The sequence below is a fragment of the Anthonomus grandis genome, chromosome 22 (genome assembly GCF_022605725.1).
Source record: "Anthonomus grandis grandis chromosome 22, icAntGran1.3, whole genome shotgun sequence".
Classification (NCBI taxonomy): Eukaryota; Metazoa; Arthropoda; class Insecta; order Coleoptera; family Curculionidae; genus Anthonomus; species Anthonomus grandis.
Window position 1 is genome coordinate 21643824 of NC_065567.1, and position 22058 is coordinate 21665881.

Sequence of the window (22058 nt, forward strand, 5' to 3'; positions counted from 1 at the left end):
ACAAAATTGTAAAATACGATGGAAAAAATGTAGTAAATATTTTTCTGAGTTAGTAAACTTTATATTTCTTTAAGCAAATTTATTCTATTTAATTATTTTTTTAAATTTTAACACTAAAGAAAGTAAAAAATTATGATATTATCTTTAAAAAATTATTATAATCAATACGTCAAGTAACCATTTTACTTTTATAAATTAATAAAAACGTATTTTGATACAGGTTCTGTAGACATTAACACTAGATATAAATAATAATAAATCCTATGATTACCGGTAAATATACTTGTAAAATAGGCATTAATTTAATTTTTAGTATCGCATTAAATCTTGGTGAATAAAAGACGAATAACTTATCAAAATTGTTCGAGTTTAAATTCAATAAGCCTGTAGTATTGATGTTGAAAAAACCTAGAAGGTTTGAATTAAACTTGAAGTTAGAGGATGATATTAAACAAATTGATATAAAATATTCATTGTAGAGGCCCAATAACATTGGAGTAATTTTTAAACAGAGAATATTTAGCTGCCATATTTTTATCCAACTACTTACAAAATAACTCCTTTTTTTAAACTACCAATAAAGAGTAAAATAATCATAAATTCCATTTCAATTAATTTAGAATGACAGGTAGCAGTTATAAGGTAAAAACTGTTATTCCTAGCTCAGGTTCAAGATGAGATACTCTAACAACAACTGCAAACCCTTCAAAAGTAATGGACTTAGATTTAGTAATTGGTAATATGGTAATTTTTGGAATAAGGGTCCATTGCCAGAAGTTTTTGATGAGGATCTAGGAGGATTATGAAATTTCGGTTTTATTACAGGCATTTATTGTTAAAGATGCTTGCGAATGGGTGAAATAGTTACATGTAAAGTAATAAAATGAATTAAAATAGTAGAAATTAAGTATATGGTATTTAAGATCGACTCTTGCCCTTTTGACCAGCAGATTTGTCTACTATTTGCTGAGAAAATAATATTATTTCCTCCCTTAGGACCAAAATTTAACTTCAATCGCTTTCACTAGGGTAATTCCGGGAGAGATGGCTCTTTCTAATATTTCCTAAATATCTTTGATTTACGGCACTGTAGCTTTAGACGCATCCTATTCAACGTGCTGTATATTTTGTTTTTTTCCAAGTTTTTGTTACTCCTTTTGGATTTGTGCATTTTTGAGGTTATGTTAATGCACACGTACCTCTAAAATTTAATAAATCTTAGGAAATATTTAATGGGTCATCTCACACCCTGACTTTTGGGATAGATGGTCCAACTACTAAATGGGTTAGTTGGCCCATGGGCCATCTATTCCGGAAAACAAAAATAATTTTTTTATTTAATCCTTACAAAAGTCTAAGTCTAAAATTGGCATTTAAGTATACAATTTAGACATTCAAAGTATATAAATGTATTTTTTAGAGTCAAGCCGACTGACTACATTAGAAAAGATTTAGTGCAAAGAGGAAACTGGACTGAAGAATATTTAATCAATGCTGCAGAAGCTGTCAGAAATGGTGTTATGAGTATCAGAGAGGCATGCCGTAATTTTAACAACATTCCACCACCAACATTTCGCAGGCGCTTTAAAAACAATGATTTCCAGAAACGAGCTTTTGGTCCACCTTGTGTTCTTGGTATCGAAAATGAGAAAAAAATTAAGCTACATATCCAGAAATTACAGAAACATGGATTTGCACCAACTCGTGAATGCGTCAGAGCAATGGCATTTAACGTGGCAGAGCAGTTGAAAATAAAACACACATTTAATAGAGAGAAAAAACTGACTGAGTATGATTGGTTAACTATGTTTTTAAGACGAAACCCCGACCTAAGTGTTAGGAAAGCTGAAGGGTTGTCACTAGCCCGTTGTAAAGGAATGAATAAGACAGATGTTTCTGTGTATTTTAATTTACTTGAAACCACATTAATCGAAGGAGAAATAATGAACAAAGCTGGTCACATATTTAATATGGACGAAACGGGCTTACAATTAAATAATAAACCTGGTTATGTTATTGCTACAAAAGGCTCAAAAAATGTTGCTGCAATTACTGCTTCAGAGAAGGGCGAAACCATAACAGTAATCGTGGGAATGATTTCCAAAATCGAGTGTTGTTTTGTGAATGGGCCCAAAATCAGTTGCATGAAAATAACAATTTCTTTATGCCCGTCTTATTCACCGATGAAGCTTCATTTACAAACTATGGTATAGTTAATCGTCATAACATGCATTATTGGGCAGTTGAAAATCCCAGGTGTCCTTACAGGTCAACAATACCGTAGTTTTTTGTTGAAGATTCTACCAGTATTTTTGGAAGATGTTTGTTTTGAAGTGACTAAATATGTGGTACCATGATGGTTGTCTTGCACATTATTCACGCGTTGCGCGCCAAGTGTTGGATCGTGACTTTAATGGACGTTGGATAGGTCGTGAAGGAGCAGTCCACTAGCCGCCATGGTCACCTGATTTGACGCCCTTAGATCTTATTTTATTGGGTTATTTAAAGAAGATCGTACATATATCGCGATCCACCAACGACTCCCGAAAATATAAAGCTGAGAATGACGGAGGTTTGCGGGCAGATAACTCCACAGATGCTGCACTCTGTTCATCGATCGTTTAGAAAGCGAGTCGAAAAATGTATACAAGTGGAAGGTCAACACTTTGAACATTTATTGAAATAATTTTCTGACTTTTTTTGTTTCAATTTCTTTTATTTGAACTGTGTACGTTTTATTTTCAAGTTTTTGGTTCTGTTGATAATAAAATTCTATTATAAGATACTTTCACTCTTGATAGATCATCAGATACTAGCTACAAGGGCAAATGTCATTGTCAAGGAAAAAATTCGTAAAAGAATCAAGAATTAATATCTTGAAAAGGAGAAGTCGCATGTGATAAAGTGTCAGATGAAAGTTACTTATTTTTTAACGCTAAATCAGATACTGTTAAAAAAAATATAGGTTTCTATGCAGAAAGGTAAAGTTGACCTTCATTTGACCTTGAAGACGTCCACTCAAGGTCAAACCAATGACGTTATTTTATGGACCCCTGGAAACCATTCAAACTTCACATGAAACATTTTCTGGATACATGTTTAGTTTTCGAGATATTGCGATGTCTCAAGTTAAATGGATCAGCCTGTATATAGGCAAGCTATCTTTCAATCTTTTTAATTTAGTTTCCTAACTTTAATTTTTTTGATCGGGTAAGCATTTAATTACTGTTCTGATGTTTGTATGAATAATATATAAATAAATAAATAAAAATGATACTCCTTGTCTGCAGAGAGTAATAATAATAAAAAACCAGAACGTTAAATAATTTAATCAGGTGAGTGTGACCTGCACCAACGTTCAAAGTACGATTTTTGACCAACTTAACAATTATCTGGGTTTATTAGGTCCATTCATGTTCTTCTTTAAAAGAATTTTTTGAATACCTAAGTAAATGGTACCGTCTCCAAGTGGTACCCGGAATCCGATTATTTCAGAGTGACTCACTGTTGTAACATCAAAAGGCAAAAAACGCACTCATCTAACTGTAAAGTTAATTCGTATTTAAAGCATATTAACAGCTACTTTTTTGCGAAGCTTCCTTTATTAAGGGCGGATCTCTACGCTGATTTTATCTGAGAGATAATCTGTTTTTTGGTGATGTAATTTAAATTGTTTAATTCATCTAGTTCTTGGAATCGGATTAAATCAAACGCGATGTATAGGATTTTTAAAAACGACCAAGTCATCGACTATTAAAAGCCAACATTGCCAATGGCCATCCGCAGGGAGACAGACAGTATGTAAGAAAAAGCCAAATCACCGTTAATTTTCTAGAATTCATACACTAATTGCTAGAAGCGCAGTGCTGACAATGGAAAAATTGACACTTCTGGTGTCGCATTGCAGTAAATAAGTGTAATGTTCGATTATGCTGAATGTGGCATTATGAATATTTAGGGCAACGATTTTTGATATTTTAGCATAAATTTGGTCTGGCTGGCTGACAAGTTTAAAGACATTGAATATCATTTAGAATCCATTGATTTTAGACTAATACAATTCATTTATACTTGAAAGGTTGAAATGCCACTTATAAATTTAATAAAAACTTTGGCATTATTTCAAATCCTTAAAATGAAATTGATTCAAGTTCTAATGATATTCGATATATACGATGAATTATAAATTAATTAATTAATTTTTAATATAAAATAATAAATTTTAAATAATAAATAATATATTTTTTAATAATTAATTAATTTTTAATTTTTAAGTTTTCTTACATAATGATTAATATTTGATATTATTTTTTCAACTTCGACGTTCACTCAAGTGCGCTGATAAGTAATATAATTAAAATCACAATAAATATTGTCCATTGTGTAGAACAAAAGATGCTTATGAGATAACTATGATAAATTATCAGAGAAGAGCAAAGTTTTTTTCTTTTTCTCTCTTTATATTTAGGAAAAATAATTGATGATGCAAGCCTAGAAATCGAAACGGCGAATTTTATATGTATGACCTAAATTGAACAAAATGTCATTTATTTAGTCAATTTAATTTTTTTTAACCATATTGCAATTTTTTTTAATTATTACTTCCAATGCTTTTCTGTTTCTTTTTCTCTCATAGAGGTATATTTAAAATATATGCAGATAATAATGTTTATCTAAAAACAAAACGTCCAATTTTATTTCAATAACTGATTTAAATAAAATGTCTAATTTTTGTATATCTTTTAAAAGTGAAATACTATTTTACCTTTACCAATACCTTTTCAACTTAATTATTTTTAATTCCTAAAAAAATTTTACTCCGCCCCTGTAAAACATTAAAGCCAAAATGGCTTCGTGCGTATATTTCATTAAAAAAGAACAAATTAACAAGCAATAAGCATACCATAAAAATATACCAGATGTTTCCAGCAAAAAGTCGATGTTATTGGTTTATTCTTAGATCTGCACTTACTAAGGAAAAACCTGTTAATAAGTATTTTTCCAACGCTTAAAGAAATCAAAAGTAAACAAGCGAATGTATCCTAAGATGGCTGAAATCTTCCCATTACTGACACAATAATCTTAAAAGAAAATAGAGTAGCGTCGGGTTATGAAAATTGTAAATAAACGGGTGAGTTGCCCTGATAAGCACCTTAACTGGCCCAAAAGCTGTTCGCTTTAAATTATTTAGTTGTTCTCATCCCAAAGGAAATATTTGTTTAAATAAAGCGATATAAAACATGACTAAAAGATGTGTGGCATTTTTGTTAACACAATTCATGTAACGAATAAGGATACTTAAGTGCTAATAAAGCAAATATTCTTTGCCTGGTCTATTTATTTTGTTAATATTGGAAGCTTTAGCACCCTTGAAAAGTTGATAAGGGTAAGAGTGTAGATAAAACGTTTGATACAATAAAAGATAAGAGACTTATATTACGACTACATGTATGATCTTTCTAAAAAAAATCTAATTGCAATGATAATTGTTACGTAAGTAATTAAAATTTTACAGCAGTTTCACTTATTCTCCGGATACATAATAAGTTTTATTACCTTTATCAAAAAATTCTACGTATGGATCCTAAGATTCAAATCATGAATCTTAATGAGACTTCAACGCGGTTCGGCTCTCAAAGAACTTAAAATATTCAAATTTATCACATCCGCTTTCCTGGTACTTAAAAGAACCTTTTCGAATTGATTTAATGCCAAATTATTTGATTGTTATCACTTATGTAATGAATTTATTATGTAATCAACATTTTGGTATGAAATCATATTAATCATCAAAGATAGAACTGTTGATTTTCTTTCTTTTTTATTGTATTTAGGCATGGCTTCATCTCTTTTGCTCTCTTATTCTCCATTTTGTTCTTAATACAAAATGAAACATTGGATTACTTGGACACTAATCAGATGATGATTGCATGAGGCAGTCCAAAATCCAAATCCAAATTAAGTCAAGTACAATGAGGGATCACATATCATATGTGATAAGCTAAGTTCATATTTCAAACTGGTTCAAGTAGTATGAGAATAATTAGATACAATAGAAATGAAGAATGTACTGTAAAATACTTTCCCAGTTTTGATAATAAGAAAAACTGTTGATATCCTTCTTTTTTATTATATTTAGGCATGACTTCATCTCTCTTGCTCTCTTATTCTCCACTTTATTCTTGATGCAAAATGAAACATTGGATTACTTGGATACCAATCACATTATGATTACATGAGTCAGTCATATGTGATAAACTAAGTTCATATTTCAACCCGATGCAAGTAATATAAGAAGAATTAGGTACGGTAGAAGAATGTGAAAAATTCAATATTTTCTCAGTGAAGGAATCAGTATTAAATTATGCTTATCAAGTGTGATGAGCATAACCCAATTCTTATTAAGTATCATAAAGTCAAATAATACTTATTAAATATAGTAAGCTAAATGCTATTAAACGTATCAGATTTCAAAATGAATTAGGCAGTAATAGAAGACTGAACCAGAGTAGAAATGAAGAAAATGACAGTGTCTAAGAAACCACAATCAATTTATGACACTAACTTCATCAATACTTTGTTCGCTCTATTGTATTTAGCCTTTTTAGAATTATTAGTGTCATCCAATACTGCCTATCTATCTATCAATATTTCTTTAGATGGAATAAGATCAGAAAAGATGGTGAATGTTTGCAACATGGGCAAATGATGTTTGATGATTGATGCAAGAAGATTCTTATTGAGGATTTTATCTTGAGAAAGAAAGCTCCATATCTTAAGATGGTGTTGTGGAAGGACGGTTTCTCAAACCAGAAACTTAACTGGGGGTTTGAGTGACCACAAAGCTAAAACGTTAGCCCAAAAATAATAAACTGGATATGCGTATCAAGGACATGAATATTATATCAAATAAATGTCTGGTAACGTAGCCCGAAGGGATAAAAAAAGCGTCAGAACAATAATGTGTCTTAATGACTCAAATAATATTGGACGAATAAAATACGGGAGATATGAAGAAAGAAAATTCATCTGGGAAGCAAGTATTATTAGGAATTATAATAAAATTATGCCTCTGTCATGAACTAATTTAAATCTGATTACTTCAAGTTGATTTAGGCAGAAATAGAAGAATGATCCACAGTAGAAATGAAGAAAGTGAAAAAATCAACATTTTTCTTGTTTCAAATATAATAACCCATCTCGGGCTAAAGTATCATTAAAAATCGTAATCAAACTTCAATTATATTCATCTACAAATATGGTAGATACGAAAAAAGTATCGTTAAGAATCTAATTCAAATAACACTTATCAAATATGATAAGCTAAACTAGATATATCCGATTTAAAGGTAATTCAGGTTGAGGTTCAGAGATTGTGGCATATACAGACTGCAGTAGTTCCAGTTATGATCGGTGCAACAGGATTGATTTCTCAAAATATTTGTGAGGTCATTCAGGTATCAGAAAGATCCGTTGTGTTGCACATATAGTGCGTTAAGTACTTTGAATGCACCAAACATGGAATTTCCCTAGATGCATCTGGTGTGCACTCAGTGGTTCCAACGAGGAACACCTTGGTTAAAGACTATCTGAAAAAGAAAAGTATAATATACCTGATTGTATAGAATCAAATATAATAGAAGAATAAACCACAGTAGAAGTGAAGTGAAGTGATAACCCATCTCGGACTTAACTATCGTTAAAAACCGCAACCTGATTATGCCTATCGTGTGCAACGAGTTAAATTGCGTCAGAATGTTAATGTTCCACGATGACTCAGGCAATATTAGACGAATAAAATACGGTATAGATGAAGAAAGTGAAAACATTTAATCATTTTTCTGTTTAAAACATCTCATATTCAAGAATTATTAAGTATCATAATTAAATTAAGCCTTTATCATGTACTAAATTACATCTGAATACAGCAGCAATGAAGAAAGTGAAAAAATTGATATTTTCCTATTTCAAACTTGATAAACCATGTCAGACTTACATACCATTATAAACCGCAATCAAATTGTGCCTATTGCATGTATTCAGTTAAATATCATCAGAATAATAATGTTTTACGATGACTCAGAGTTCATCTCAGAATCAAAGATTAAAATCCATGATGTTTAAATTATACTTTTGTGATTATATTTGATAAATTTAAGATGATTTAGTCAGCAAAAGAAGAATGAACCACAGTAGAAATGAAGAAAATAAAAAAGTCAACAGTTTCCCTGTTTCAAACATCATAACACAACTCGGACTTAAGTATCATTTAAAATCGTAATTAAATTATACCTATCGCATGTAACGAAATAAATTGCGTCAGAATATTAATGTGTCACGATGACTCAGATATTATCAGACGAATAAAATACGGTAGAGATGAAGAAAGTGAAAACATTTAATTATTTTCCTGTTCCAAACATGATAATTCGATTCAGATCAAAGTATCATTACAAATGGTAACTAAATTATTCCCATCATATGTAATGAATTTAGTTACGTCAAAATATTAATATTTGAAGATGATTCAGACAATATTAGATGAATAAAATACGGTAGAGAGTAAACACATTCAATAATTTCCCTGTTTCTAGCATGATCAGGTTCAAGAACCTTAATCAAATTATACTTATCATTTGATATACGCTAAATTACATCGTAAAAACAATTTTTCATGAGATCTAACATTGTCCATCATATCTGAAAATAGAAAAATATGTATTTTTCCATTTTATTCATCTCAACTGCCTTTCATCCATTTTTTATCTCCTTAATCATATTATTTTTCTTTAACAGAATGATTGAATAAGGTAGAGATAAGGAAAGTTTTGAATCAAATATTTTCCCAAATGAATCACTTGATAACCTACTTTAGATTAAAGATTCACTAAGGACCGTGTGAATTTTGTCTTATCTAATGATACAATTGGGTCAAAAAAGTAATAATTCCAGAAGTATGGGTAAAATGGTTTATTCAGAAATCCCATTAATAATCCTGTCCTTTTTGGTTCAATCGTTCATTAAAATTTATCGAAAATAGTCTTTTGGCTAGGCAACCAAGAGATTAACTCATGCATACAAATGAAAAGATTTATACATTTATATTAGCTCTTACGTAACTCAATTTCTCTGAACAATGTTAATTTTATTGACTATACTTCCCATGGATCGAAAATATACATTTGAAAGTAATTAAATGAATGTTGAATTCTTAAATGGGATGTTAAAGAGCTAATGACAAGTTTATGCACTAAAAATAGGTCAAAAAACACATAATTAACTAGAAATCATTCGTGAAAAGAACTGAAATTAACAATAATAGTTAAAGATAAGAAGAACTTGATAATTTCTATGAATTAAAAATTTATTTGTCAATCTTGGTAATACTTTAATTAAGCGCCATTAAAATTAAATTATCAAATAAATTGTTATTTTCACCTAATTTTTCGGTTATCAATTACAATGCGAGCAGGTTCTTATTAGATTAAAAATTAATTATTTTTGAGATAAGATCCGTAAATGTTCCTTAAATAATTTAATTAAAAAATCAATGAATATATTTTACGCTTTGAATATTCGAAACATTCACTGCATCAAAGTTTTGTCGAAAACAAATTAATTTGTTCAAGAACGCCTCTGCCTTGATTACTTCTCACCCCTCGTAATTTTTCCCGCTGACAGCCTGTTCCATTTGAATATCTAACTTGAATTTTGATTAGAAAAATAAATAACAAGATAGTCAGTGAATAATCTATAGTACATTCCTCAGCCACTATAAGTTTTTCTCGGCTGGTCGTATAGTAATTAATAAAATAATATTTATTTATGCGAAATGTAGCATGTTTGGTATAGATTGCTGCAAGTAATTAAAACAGATCCTGCCTTAGGATATATTAAATTGACAGATAAAATTTGACATCTTTTAGCTAGATATGTTATATAGGTTTCAAACTGATAAGTTATTTTACACCTAAATATCATGGAAGATCGATGAGTCAGGTAGTAATGTGCGGAAAAATGTTATTTTTAGACGTATAGCAAATCTGATAAAGTTGAAGAAAGAGATGATGAATGTTGTATATTATGTCAAGTTCCGAAAGATGATTGGTATAAAAATGAGATAAGTAAAAGAAATCATTGTTTCTCATTTTCACATCTGATGGCTAATATCAGATTAAAATTTCCTGAAATATCGTAATGAGATTATGAAATATCGTAACGGGGTTATGTAAGAAAATTAGAAGTTCAAGACGCTAATTTTCTGTTTATTAATTATGATTCCCAATTTCATGAAGCCAAATGAGATGATGCAAGTACTAAGCCAAGCTACGTAAGAAAAGTAGGCTTTCGAGATAATTCGAAAAAAGGGAAAGAAATAAATGTTTTCCAATTTCCAGATATCATGGGCAATGTCAGATCTCATGAGAAATCGTAGAAGGAAAGAGTCAATATTTTCAAATTTACATCTATGATTCACCTCAGATCCAATATGAGAATCAATATTGTCCGCATTTTTGATTCTGAGTGTCATTTAAGTAGCGTAAGAAAAGCAAAATGATTAAGGTAGCAATAGAAAAACGAAAAGAATTCATTATTTTTCCTAATTTTAATATAATAATCACCCAAGCAATATACGATAGTTAAATAAACGTTTATTTTTGGTTTATACCAAATGTATATTTGGTTTATACCAAATGTATATAAATGTATTTTGGTTGAACTTCAACTATAAATATCGGTCAGAATGTTCGCGTCATATATGTTGACGAATTTAATATTAGGTTTATTAGTTGTATTAAGTTGTCTTAGTCACGTATAACAAGAAGTTTTCTTACTGTTATAGATTATCATTTATACGTGTTTTATGCACCAGGAGGCATTTTTCGACGTACAAAGAAAAAAATTTATTTTTACCAATGGCGCCCATAAGGAACTTACACTGTATTTTTCTGAAATAAATTTTATTTTTTAAATCCTCGTTTAGTTTTGAGCAAATTTGTATTCTTGAGTTTTTTTATTTATATATCTTATTTGTTATAATTATTGTTTCATACACGTTAATGCATTTCCTATTTATTTTTCTAGATTTCTTTCTGTATGATATTCCATTATTACACTATGGGATATATATGTCTATGAAAAGTATATCGTATCCTACATAGTGGCATTTATCAGGGACATTTTATCACATATTTGAGGTGTAGTGATCGAGTGTATAGACTAGCTATGTGAATCACTTGTCAATTTTGTAATGCCGAAATTTTCTCCCTAGTGTAAACGGAATCGTATAAGATATACGTATATTCTACAGGTTAATAAAAATATATTGACCATGTAGACAGTTGATAAATATACCAATAGTTTTAATTAAAACTGTATTTTTGAACATAGATAATAAAAAGTTGTCTAGAACCAAAAAAAAAATATTTTCTTTTTAAAACTTAATGACTTATCTTAAAAAACGGAATTATTACTTATTTGCGATAAAAAATGACACAAGTACTGCAATTTTCATAGCGATACGCCTTGCTTTTGAGAAATAAGGGTATTTTCATGTTTTATTCGAAAACCTTAAGGTTATATGAGAAAAGTATAGACACAAAAACTATAGATTTTTTAATACTATAATTTTCTTAAAAAGCATTTTTTCTTAGGCAATTATTTTCTGCAAAAAAAGACGTTTTTTATTAAATCTACCCTTAACCCCCCACCCACCCCACATAACTTACCATTAAGAGATTGTTTTGAAAAATCATTGTTTTCCAAAATAATATGCATGAATAACAGGTGGTTTCGTCGTTAATATCTAATCTAATAACACAGTTTGTTTATTTAAATTTCATATAATTATATATATGTATATTAATAAATATTTAATACAAAAACAGTACTATTAGATTGGATATTATGGACGAAAAACGGTGATTTTTCAAATGAATTTCTTGCTAGGCAAATGTTTGGGGTGGGTGGGGGGGTAAAGGTTGTATTAATTAAAAACAATATTTTTGCAGAAAATATACATATGTTCAATATTTAATTTAATAACACTGTTTATTTATATTTGATATAATTTTGGATATAAATATTTAATATAAGAACAACGTTATTAGATTGGATATTATGGACGAAAAACAGTGATTTTTTTAGAAGAATTTTATCAAATATTTGAGGTGTAGTTTAAAAACTAAATATGTAAGTTCGATGTAATTTTTTTTCAATGCCGAAATTTTCTATATTTTGCTAACAGAATTGTATATGAAATACGTATATTCTACTAATAAATATTACCTTGACCATATATGGTTGATAAATATACCAAAACCAAAAATTATATATTATCATCATTATATTTAACAATAATAATATATAATGTGTCGCTTGGGCTTGTTGCTTTCATCAATGCCAGGTAATCTGAACAATCATAATCAAATGAAGAATTGATATCAAACATGCCAAACTTCTTATTGTCATTAGCAACAAAAATAACTTTGATAACAGCTGAACTGGCTTGTAAAAGGAAAAATGTACCCGATGCTAAATCTGAAGATTATTCTATAGACTATTCTTTTGATATACAATGTATAGGAAACTGCAGTATAATGGAACTTCTATGAACAAAAGAATGTTTGTCTGAGTTACACAAAGCATCATAAACGGTGAAGACTTACTGATCTTAGACAACATTTAAGACTGAGCATATAGGTCTTCAAACATTGTTATCAATGTGTAAATGGTTCGTATCATTCCATATACTATTGAAGGTCACAATGCATTAATAATTTTATAAAGGGATTGTTAAATATGCTACCTTATCTCCTTGTGATAAAGTTCCTCTTATATAGTCATATCTTATAGGAAGATCGAAACTAGTGGATAAAGCTGATAATTATTGATCTTTTACTGAAGAAGAATTAAATTTTTCGCAAAAATTATTGCTAGAAACAATTAAAACCTGTGCTTTACTAATTTCAATCCAGGTGGGTCATCAAATAATATATTTACCTTACTTTATCAAGTTTTGCTCTCAATAATTAAGGTGTGAACAATATTAATAATTTACTGTAGCGCTGGAAAAGATGTCCCCATTATAAATCCAGAGCTGCTTCTACTGATAACAAATTCACTAATTTATGTTAATTCATACAAGTATTTTGGCAACCACCCAGAAATGTATGACATGACCGGCCATAGAAATTTAAATAATTTATTCATCGATTGATCATTAACTTATGTAACTTAAAAAAGTGCGTACATAATAATAGTGGTATACTAGTAGTATGCATGTCAGTTGACACAAAATTGAATGACCCTGGCTTAAGATTGTTTTATTAATGAATTTAACATTGACCATCAGAAGTTTGTAGTACTATAAATAACTTTTGCTTTGTGGTCGGCCAGGTTGTATATTTATATCAATGCATTGGGTGTCTCTGTCCGTCCTTGCGGACTTTTTAGCAAAAAAATTTGTAATGTTTGTCTACTTCTACCTGCCCATTGGCTTATAATCAGAAGGTTGTTAAAGTCTTTTATTTGTGTTTGAGTTTTACTTTTCTGTCGTTTTATTGTTTATGATAAAGGAATAACCTTTATAAGTATTAATTTACAATGTATACAGACAGGGTTTCTTAATTTATTAGTTATATGCTACAAAACCATTTTGCTTGAAGCCAACCCTGTATTTGCCACGTTAATGAATTAAACTGCGGGTACACCCGACCGCTGATGTAAACTACGAGTGTGGCCGATTATGGCGACCCTGTGTTCTTTCGGACAAATTCGGTTTTCTTCGTTACTTTCTTATTTACGTAGGGGGAAGCTGTTCATGTTTGATTTAATTCGTGCTATCAGATTAATTTTTAATTGAACGTATTTTTATGATTGAAAACTATTTGCGGATAATTAAAAAATTAGTTAAATAGAGTATTAGAGGTTTTATTAATGAGTGTACATTTCTTTATCTGTAATTGATGATGGTGCAAACACCACTGGTCTTAGTAGAGTAGAGTATCGTCATCCAGCCCAACAAATCAACAAGAGAGTTATGCCATATAGCGCGGTTTCAAAGACACTTGGGATAGTACCTAATGTGTTTATTGTGATTTACAACACTCTATGTAGCCCAATTGAGCAATCATTCTCACACATTTTCTTTGCAATGCAAGTATCTTTGATATGTGCACCGAATGTCCCCAACTGATTAGACAATATGTCATTAAAGAATGAAAACAGCTGAAATAAGCAATCCCAAATGTACCCATTGAGACAGGGCCCGAAAGTACGTATACGCAAAATGCACTTTCACAATTTGGATGATATTTCTTCAACATGACTTAACCAGGTTAAACCTTATCAAGAGTGATGCCAAGGAAATTTAGTGTCAAATTTGAGAAATGCTGGAAAGAACCTAGATCTGGAAGAGAAAATACAATCTGCTGGATTTTGGTTTCATTAAAACATAATTTGTTTGAAACAGCTCAAAATTTTAAGTAAGCACATAATTCTTGAGAGATGCGAGAAATATTAGTTTCACCATCATCAGCAATTAAAAAAGTTGTGTCATCCGCATAGAGAAAAAAAGTAGGCAGATCATTACCGTATACTAAAAATAAATAGGCCCTTGAACGGAGCCTTGAGCATCTCCATGTTACAATGCTAAACCCTACGACTCACACCTCTCAAACAACACATACTGCTTTTATTAGTCAGATACGAGCAAAGTATATGAATGATGACTAATTGCATCAAACTTGGCAGTAATTTAATTTTTATAAACCACACGATCAAAGGCTCTCGATAAATCATAAAATGTGGTGTGAGAGTGTAAACCAACCTCAAAGCCCTCAAGTACCTTCTCACATAAATCCATAACTGTCAAGCTGATTAAATGCAATTTCCCAAAACCTATCATGCCCTTATCATAGAACAATGAATTGACATGAAAATAAGATAATAAGATCTTTCGAAATATAGGAATTAGCGAAATAGGAGGATAATTTTTAACAATCGACTTGGGATCCTTCTTATTGATAGGAATTACCTTGACAATTCGAAAACTCCTGATGAAATTTCAAGATTAACTTGGTTAGTGATAATTCAACACGTTAACTATTTTTCAAATTATCAATCACTTGGCAAACTTGGTCATGGGTCATCTCAGTAGAAGAAAAGCCTCGTCCACAACTGCCTGTCAAATAATTCGGGGGATTGTTATTGGTCAAGGGAAGGAACTCTTTCAGTTTAGTAGAAACATTAATAAATGATTTATTTATAAGTCACACAACGTGTTACGTGTCTTAACTTACCTCAAGAAGCAAAGCATGAGAGAGAAAATGTAAAAGAGAATCGTCAAACTTTAGCAGTGTACTTTAACTGACTTAGACTTCAAAGGAAAACAATAATGGAGAAGACAAGTCCACATTGTCGTCAATGACTATATTCATTCTTCATTATATATATTCATTCCAGTATTGTAAGTAGGACTTCTTGATATATAGGTGCAAAGGACTTCCAAAGTCCTAGTTGGTGTGGCTTTCATTGCTCCCAATAAGTTGAGGCAAGCCATTCTTTGATCGTAATCTTAGTTTTTGACGAATTGTGACCTAATCCACTTTATAACACCACACAATAGCGTCGTACCTTAGCACAGATCATATGATAGCTTTATAGATCTATATAACATTGTAGACTCATTACAATGTAAGAAATGAATGCTTTCTTCATTCCAATTTAGTTTGCTATCGTTTTATAAATAGTTGGCGCAATCGTTAGTAGGATTATCAAAGATCAATATTTCGCATATTGATTCTTTTGTTTTTATAATTTGTTGGCAATCGAACAAGTAATTTGAGTAAATAAAAGAGCACAAGTTAAGAATTCAGCGTAAACTTAATTAGATATAGTCACGTTGGGACCTTGGAGTTAGACAAACTCGCTATCTGTAGTCTTTCCTTCTCATATAATGTCATTTAGAATCCTAATGTAAATAAATGCAATCATTGCTTTATAAATATCCGATATTGACTAATTAAGTGATTCATTAAACAATTTATTATTGGAACCTTTAACTCGCTCTGGTTCTACTTCTCAAAAGTTGGAAAAGTTCAATTCTAGTGTTTATCTAACTTCTAAAGCATAACTTATGGAGGTTCCTGAGTTTGGATGCCAGGAGGTAAAGTTTGAAAAACTGCAAAAAACTGAATAAATTTTTTCTTTGATTGCAGGTCTGTTTTTGGATAATTGAAAAATCAGTTAGAATGAAGAAAATGATTACTTAATGGGTTTAAATGGGGTGCTCTACCATTACCACCATTGAAAATATTCGGTGGAATTTAACAAAAATATTTTATTTATGATGTAAATAAATTTAGGAGATCAGTTTTTTTTCTTCTATTATTGGTCATACTAGCAACCATAATTTATAGTTATTAATGAAATGTTTTGTTTTATTCAAGAAATACGTAACTAAACGAATAAATGACTATTTCTTTAATTCATACATAATTTTTTTTGTCAATTATTCTTAGTGTCTTAGCCACGTAATGTTAAATTTATTCATAATTAAATATCCTATTAATTTAACTTATTTAAAACACAACATATTAATGTATATAAAACTTAAATGCAATTTTCTGTTTAATATTTAAAGTATAATAATTATAGGTTTAGATTAATGGGCATGAAAATTTGAGAAATATAGTCAATATTAAATAACATCAGATAACCATATAGGGAACTAATTGTTTAGAATAAAGAAGATTACAGTTAAATTACGCCCAGTGCGCAAAAGTTTCATGTAGTTTTCAAAGATTTTAATACCCTTAGCATAAATAGAATCTATTAAAGTTGAATCTATGACATGAAGAATCACAGAATTCTCCTCAAACTGGTCCTCATGCTTTTTACTATGTAATACCAAATTTTTCTTTTACAAATACTTCTTGTTTTTAAGAATTATTATCTAAAAATATCTTAACATAATTTAAATAAAAAACAAATTTACTCATAAACTGATTCAGATATTATAAAAAATCCGGTAGTGCTGATGAGCAACCAATAAAAGAAGTGTATTTGTATGCTCCGAGCGTCCTATATAAAATTTTCCCATCGAGAAACCTGACTTGACTGACTTATGTTAATTATTAAGAACACTTTTACCGCTCGCAAGACAATCAGGTCAGCTATGTATGTATTGGCTGGGATTTTTTTAACCTATTATAACGGTACTTATGGACATTTCTCGTATCCTTAAATTTGTTCTGCCAGTACCGGATTTAACTATAATTCGCAATTATAGCTACATAAAAATATTTAGTAGAATAGAAGATAAATCGATTTGACATCCAAATTCATGCTTCTTTTTCTCTTATCTGTTTCTCTATCTTTTTCTAATACCCACACATGTCAACTTTTGATCCCACTTTACAGTGGTTCTGTCTGTATTATTTTTGGTGTTTTAATGTAAGTCTAGTTATTTTCTTTCGTATTTTGGTTCCTTTTTCAGGCCCACCATCACTTTTTTTAATCCTCTTCATTTTCTGCAATTTGCAAATATCACAGGTGTTCAATTAATTTTTTTGACAATCCAGTGCTATCGTTAAAAATCTCTCTGTTTTTTTTTTATTGAAAAAGTCATCATCATCAGACTGAACACTTAGTGTCGCTGATTACAATCAATCAAAAACATAAATATTAAAACATATCATAGAGATTTAACTCAAACAGAACTAGTTTCACCTCATATATTCATTTAATATAATATTTATATAATTCTAATATTTATATGCATTACATGTTAATTATGTTGCAGATTTTGGCATAATACATAATATTTCAAATGTTTTAATAATAGAACCTTGATATTGATCATGAATTGATAATAGAACCGCATAGATACAAGGAAGAATTTATTAAACAAATTTACAGTATAGGGTTACAAACTACGTAGATAAGTTTGTGCATATAATCATAATATACCATTATAAACTATACATTCACAGGGAGAAAAAACCAAAACATGTACCCAAAAGATTCATTATAATTCTAAAACGTTTTTTTTTTACTTAAGCTGTTGTAAATATTAATTAATTTAATAATATATTAAACGATGCTCTAATAAAATTCGAACCAATTGTTAAACTGCATCCGAATAAATAAATTATTTTGCATTTGTGCCCCACCATGCTCACCGTATTGACCTACTTAAACACCAAACTCGATTAGGGTCACTCGTCTAGATTGTGACCAATGAAAAAAAAAAACAAATCGCACTTTTGAAATGTTCAAGTTCCGCTTTATATTTTTATTTAGTTACATACATTTTCAATTATTTCTAAATAAGTCTATTTTGGGCATGTAAATAGGCACTTCTAAAATAATCATTGATCGGTTAATTTGCCGTTGGTCCATTAGTCCTTTACTGGTGATATTTCTAAATTCCTTTGAGCAGTTGGTAATACCTTTTCTATAAATTTTATTTTGCAGTAATTATTAGAAATATTGCTCTCAGATATGTGGTTCTTCTGTCTTTTTTGTCCCTTCTGTTTTGTCCCTAATAAATTAACATGTTCTTAATTCAATTTAAAATAAAACGTAAATATTATATAAATTAGGCCATTACGTTATTAAAAACTAGTTGAATTCACGATCAGTAAAATCTATTATATGCCTTCTATTTATAAGGTCGTAATGATATTTTTAACATGAACATTAATGCAAACAAATAAATACATAGTATGGTTATATGAATGGGTTCTGCATTATGTGGCTGTACAATAAAATAAATTGTTTTAAAAAAGAGCAATAAGGTTCTAAAAAGGTTTCTTCTTTGCGAATCTATAATTTTACTTTTGTTTTAGTAATTTCGCCTTTCAGAGCTTCACTTTCTTCCATGATTCTAGTTCAAGGCCTGATATAACCCCAATAAAGTTTTAAGAGTTGTATGAAGTGTATAAATTGGCCTAAGAAATAGAGAAAGATGCTTTGGATAAAATATGTATTTTTTATAATAAAACAACAACGAAAGTGAACGAACAGATAGCAAAACCTTTAATTGAGCAATTTCTTAAAAAAAACAAATCTGATGAAATCTCTCGATAGTACTACAAATCCATCGATTTTGGCGGTAAAAAAAGTATTGGTTAACATGCAGCAAACGTTTCTAAGAATGGGTTGGTGTAATATACTGGACGAATTTTCTAGAATAATTTCTAGTCTCTTCGGGTCATTGGATGGGTGTCATTTGCATAAAACCGTAAACAACTGACCAGTCATGTTGAAAAAATTGGGTCGCCTCGGCACAACGCCCAAAGGACCTAACATTCTTTAACGAGAAAACGTTTTATTTGTCATATTACGCAGTCTATGATGAAATATAATTTTTTTTTAAGTATTTAGTATTCTGGCCTTGTAAGTACTTTTCTTTTAAAGCATTAATCTTAAAAATTCAAAACACTACTAAGCTTTTCATTTTAAGGTTAATTTTTGGCTACTCAACAGCATATTTTTTATAGAAAAATTATTAAAAAATTGGGTGAAAAATTATGTTGTTTTTCACGAGGCTGTAACACTTTGTATAGAGATAAATATGATCTAATATATGACCTCCTTTCAGATATACGTCAGTGAACCGAACACTGTAATATTTTTTTGTGGGATATTTATTACTCGATTTGGGTCCAAGATTTAAAAAGAAAATGTAGAATTTACAGATGTCAGTGTCGATTTATTACTAAATCATCTTCAGGATACTAAATGTTAAAATAGTGTTATTTTATTCATTTAGGAAATAATATTTTTTTATTGCAATCGAGGATAATATGCTAGAAAATTATGATTTGCACAGGATCCAGATAATAGAATAAAAGATTTTTTACTAGGTCGAATTCACATCCAAAATCACGTTTCTTTTTTCAGCCTTGTTGCACTTGGTACTAGGTTTAGGCATCTCTTGTCTGTTTCTCTCTTCTTTTCTAATATACATTAAACTCCTATGCTTATAATTTTTTATCCTACTTTACAGATAGTATTCTGTCCATAATATCGATACCCTTTAATGTAATTCTTGTTAGTTTTTTTCGAGCGTATATAATAATTTGCCAAATCCTTCCTACCTCAATATCTTTATTTTCTTTCCTATTTGTATTTTTCACTAGTTTGTCTTTTGGTTCCTTTCCAGCTTCACCATCATCTTTTTCATTTTCTGCAAATGTAGTAGTGTCATCTGCAAATCTCACAGGTGTTAGGTACTCTCCATTTATTTTTATATCTCTGTCAGTCCGATACGAAATGTTGTGTTTGATGATGTTTTTCATTTAGAGCTAAATTTTTTTCATTGTTGTGAAATAGTATTATTTCATTGCAATTGGGTATATTGTGCTAGAAAAATACGATTTGCAGACGATGTACACAGTAGTATAGAAATGAAACGATAGAATAGAAAATAGAAGAAAAAACTCAATTTTTATTCCTATATAATAATAATAATCTATATATGAATGATACAAAGCTCTACGAGCTAACAGCAAGCCAACTTAAAGGGTTGCTTAGGATCAGGTGTGATCAAGTGGAATTCGATATAAATAAATGTAAAATATGACATATCGAAAAGGGCAATTTGAAAGAAAGTGAGAACAGTCCATAAACAATAAAACATTATGACAAAGAATGAAACTTAAATTAAAGGAATATTACAAAATTACAAGTCATTCTAAAAACTGCACTTAATTCCTGTAAGCTCTTCGAATACACATGCAATCCCAATACTCACATACTTGTTTGGTATAAATAAATCGACCCATTTAGACGAAGCACTGCATACAAAACAGATGTAGCAACTTCGGAAATTATTCCTTTGTAAACAAAAATTCCTTTACCAAGTAGTCAAAGGTGACAAAAATTACATATAAGGAAACGATAAATCAAATTACTGGTTATAACTAAATTTATTGTCAATGAATCTTTGTATTCTTCTTTTTGTTGTTTAATTTTCATTTTTGTTACTTGAGCTTATTTAATTACTTACATAATTTTGTATTGGACTTGATCTGTTAGTAAATAAATAAATATGGAATTAACCATAGTAGTTCAGAGACTTTGGCACCAGAAAAAAGTAGTATTACGGTTATTCCTCGATTTAAGCTATAGACTCAGAAAAGAAATTCCAAAATATTATAACTATAATTTACATCAAACCAAGTAATGTCTCCACTATGACAATTCCATTAGCTGTCTACGTTAATCCATATAATCATTTTTATATGTCCAACCAAAATCTCACTTCTACGAAAATACGGAAAAATCTATTATAAAGTAACTGGATAAACTCCGTATAGAAACACAATTTCCAACCGATTCTTGTAATAGTAGTAGTAGCAGTAATACTATATCCAACTGCAATAAATATTCATTTCTTTTCTCTTTAAAAACTGGATTATATATATTTTTCTTTTAAATAATGAACTAGTTCATGTAAAAAGGAATTATTAAGGGATTTGATGCTGTTTTAAGAAGCTTTACTCGACTCAGTTTATAAATTGTTTTATTTCTTCATTTTTAAATTTTTGTTGAGAGCTTTTAAATTTTTAAAGGAGATATGATGTATTAGGAAAAATAATGTGAAATGTCATTTTATTCTTATTTCAAAAATATATGCATTATTTACATTTAATTTAACTCTTGAAAATTCACTTCTTTCAAAATCAATATTTTCAAAATAATGTAAAGAAATCAACAAAAAAATACATATAAATAAATGCAACAATTAGAAAACTCTTAACTAATATACGACTAAAATCGTCCATATGGACTGTCCTTTTTGGGATTTCTCGCTTAAAGTCGGTCAAAAGTGCTTATAACTTTGGTTCCATTTAGGATAGAAAAACAATGTTTACCTTTTTTTAATTCAGAAATATGGGGCTACAATTTGATAAATGAAAAAATTTTATTTGTGTTTGTTTTTTAGGACAAGGACGTCTTAGGCGTCAAAAATTTTTTTTCTTCGATTTTTGTATATGGAATTCGATACAGGTCGCAACGGTTTTTTAAATTTGATGAAACTTAAC